Source organism: Nymphaea colorata, chromosome 4 (genome assembly GCF_008831285.2).
Source record: "Nymphaea colorata isolate Beijing-Zhang1983 chromosome 4, ASM883128v2, whole genome shotgun sequence".
Taxonomy (NCBI): Eukaryota; Viridiplantae; Streptophyta; class Magnoliopsida; order Nymphaeales; family Nymphaeaceae; genus Nymphaea; species Nymphaea colorata.
This window is the reverse complement of record NC_045141.1, coordinates 489,223-492,910: the sequence shown is the minus strand read 5'-3', so window position 1 is coordinate 492,910 and position 3,688 is coordinate 489,223. Positions and strand designations below refer to the sequence as shown.

Here is a 3,688-nt window from a genome sequence, read left to right as displayed (position 1 = left end):
AAACGCAATTCACTGCACAAGTTTTGAAGGAAAGTTTCTTTGTTAGTTGCTCTTTTCAAATCAAGAAAATACAGTAGAAAGCCATCTAAGGAATACAGAGCTAACTGTTTGCATCCCCAAAAATATTTTGGTTTTTGGAGTGCTCCAAAAAAATGAGGTTTTTATTTTAAACTAGAGAGAAAGGGGCTCGCCCGTCGGTACAAGGATTGATCGTTCCTGGTGCATTTACTAGGGGTAATCAATCCAAGAGCTATGCTCATTTTTTGTGCATTTCATTTTGGCTTAAACATCTTTTCATTCTAAATGTGGTGTTGTGTTTGAGAAAATGTTGAAGATTTGATGTTTCAAATTCTTGAAAAAGTTGTTGAAGAATCACTTGAGAGTGTAAAACATTTTGATTTGAGAAAATCTTGAAGTAAATACCATTTGGAAAGTTTAGAAAATCATTTTTGAAATGGATTTAGCATTCTCTTAAGACTTTAAGTAGGATTGAGGTTTTGCTCTAATTCGGTAACTACATAGTTAGAGCTCCATCTCATCTTACTTAAGTTCTTTTGAAGAGGTACTTGTGATCATAAGTGATGTTAAGTGAATGTTAATACATGAACGCATTGGCATTAGTCATACATGATTAAAATGAAATAATTCATTTCCACCATAATATCCATCTAAGTTTCTCATTCTTATTTCTAAGATTGTCATAAATATTATTATGAAAAGAGAAAAGTTTTTGAAAATGGAATGGGGTTGTAGACCATCAAGCATGTCTCCAATATTGGATCATTACTTGATTTTTGGTCTTGGTGAAGTCAACGAATTGGAAGTTAAAACCTTAGATCTTTGAAGAAAAATATCTAAAAGAATGGAAAAGATGAAATACTCCCACAGGAAGAAAAAGAGAGAGAGAGAAAGAGATTTTAAATATCACTAATCAAAGATTTTAAAAGAGGGGGGAGATATGTATCTTTATATTTATTTTATATATATATACATACATGTATATATGTATATGTATATAAATATGTACATGTATGTATGTGAAAGCTTGTGAAATGAAGTATTAACTTACATAGAGAGGAAAAAGAAGATCTTAAAAGAGAGAGAGAGTGAGAGGGAGAGAGAAATACAGAAATGCACATATACATGCACATGGTATCATACATACACGTATATGAAAGTTTATGTAAAGAGGGTATTGACTCAATGAGAAAGATATATATATATATATATATATATATATATATAAGAAGTTTGTAGAAGACATTTAACTTGAAAAGAGAAACAAAGATTCTAGAGAGGGAAAGTAGAACACACACATACACAAACACACACACACACACACACACACAGCGTATGTAAAGAGGGTATTGACTCCGAAGAGGGGATTTGAGAGCTATATTATATGGCTATGGGGAGATGAAGAAGGGAGGATGTAATGAAAGAAAAGGGAGTGGACGATCCATTTAGAGGATGAGTCTCCTACTTTGGATTATCCTAGGGTTGCTTTAGGTGAAGCACCAAGGTGATGAAGATATGCCTCGAAGAGATCTTCTTGTGCTCCCTTGAAGAGTTGGACCTTGAAGAACCTTGAAGAGATCTTCTTGCGTGCGCATTGCACGACACACGATAGCTTGACTGTGTGTCGCATGACGTAGAATATTATGTAATATATTTTTTTTAAATCAAATAGAATGAAACAAAAAAAGAGTTGTTCATACATTAAAAAACATTAAACCATTTTTTATTTAAAATGTGTATGAAATTGGTTTTTGCTATAGATGGTTGGTCGACAATGTTTTAAGTGACTCCAAACTCGTTTTAATTCAGAATTGGGTTCAATTGGTCATCGACTCATTCTAGCGCGCCACTTAGACTTAAAAACATGTTTTGGCGTGAGAACGAGACATAAAACAAAGGGAGGATCCATGCACGCACGCGCGGCGCTCATAAATTCAAATTTTTTGTCTTGATTTCAGTTTTGGGTTTTGAGTTTGAAATAATGAATTCAGATCTAACTTGAATTTTGGATCTGATTTAGATTTGAGAGTTGGATTTTGATTTTAAGTAAATCAGGCTCACACCACATGCACACCAATGCTTTTTGAAACATACAAGGCATTAAAAGCAACCTCTAAGAAACCTGCATAGAAAGCATTTCTAACCAACAATTTTGACTTCATTCCATTGCAGGATGGAAAAAAAAAAACTTGTACATGGAGAAAAAGCTCCCCCTTCGTAACATTTAAATCTCCACCAACAAATCATGCATGGAGAACATTATATAACACTATATAACGATGTAAAACTATAACACAATAAATGTATAAAACACTATATAACACTATAACAATATATAACACAATAACACTATATATTACGATGTAACATTATAACCTTATGACACTATATAACACTATAATACTATATATTACGATGTAACATTATAACCTTATGACACTATATAACACTATAACACTATATAATAATATATAATACTATAACAATATATAACTGTATAACATTATAGCACTACATAGCACTATAGATCACTATAATAATATATAACACAGTAACACTATATAACACAGTAACACTATATAACACTGTAACACCATATAACACAATAAAAAACACCATAACAATATAACACTGTATAATACTATATGACATTATAACATTGTAGCATTATATAAGACAATATAATATTATAACACTATAACACTATATTATATACAATATTTGCCTTTCGATCGACCTTCTCATTCTCTGTCTCTCCTCTATTTTCCTTATGCAATACATGTCACGCCTCTTTTGTTTTCTCCTACCAATTTAAATTTGTAAAGCTGAACCAGGGCCTACTCTTTTGTCTGTACCATTGTGTGCTTCCTTCTTTTATTATCTTTGGTGTCTCATTTTTAGGAATACTATGTGATTCCTTGTAGGAGAAAAAAGAAAATGGTTCATGAGTTCCGCATGTTACTATTTTATTCTTGAGAGAGCAGATGGAATGCAAAGTTTGGTCAAGGTTAAGAAGTTTTCCAAAGATTGGGCAGAGGCTGGGGTTGGGGAAATGCACATTCAAATTGTAACCAATAAGGCATAAAGGTGAAGGATGGCAGTTCATTTTGGAGGTATGCATTTCCTCTGTCTCTGGGTCTCAATTGGGTGGTTTGTTGCTGGTGGGGGAGGCTAAAGATGGCAGTTCGGGGTCCCGTGGTGATAGCGACGGTACTATTTGTGTTGCTGAGTCTAGGCTTGCTGTTTCAGTTGCCCAGCCGAAACAGAATGGTGGAGTTTGCAAACCTACACACCACTGGGCTCTCCATCTTGATTTACTCCATCTCTTTGGACTAGTCACCATATTCCTTGTAGCCATTGGGGTTCATATTTACACAAGATAGAAGCACTAGGAAGCATGAAGCAGAGTCTCCCTCCTGTTTCTTTATTTTTTTGTTTCACTTTCTGTCTCTGAATTGTTGCTTGTGCTTGACTGCCTCCCTCCTGTATACCTCTTTATGTGTGCCTTATATGCTGGGTCTTGTGGTCTGTGTGATGTTTTCACTGATTCTATGGCTTTTGGTTAAATGTTTTAAGGATGCTTTGACAGTCTTTTGTTTCCTTCATATTCTTGTCATCTGTTCTCTCTAATTTCAATATTAAGTGAGCTTAGGGTTTATAGGAGTTTAGC

General features: G+C 34.0%; 1 pseudogene; it reads left to right on the top strand.

Moving 5' to 3' along the window:
* The first annotated feature begins 3,195 nt into the window (after positions 1-3,195).
* Positions 3,196-3,401, top strand: LOC116252546 (uncharacterized; annotated as a pseudogene).
* The last annotated feature ends 287 nt before the right edge of the window (positions 3,402-3,688 follow it).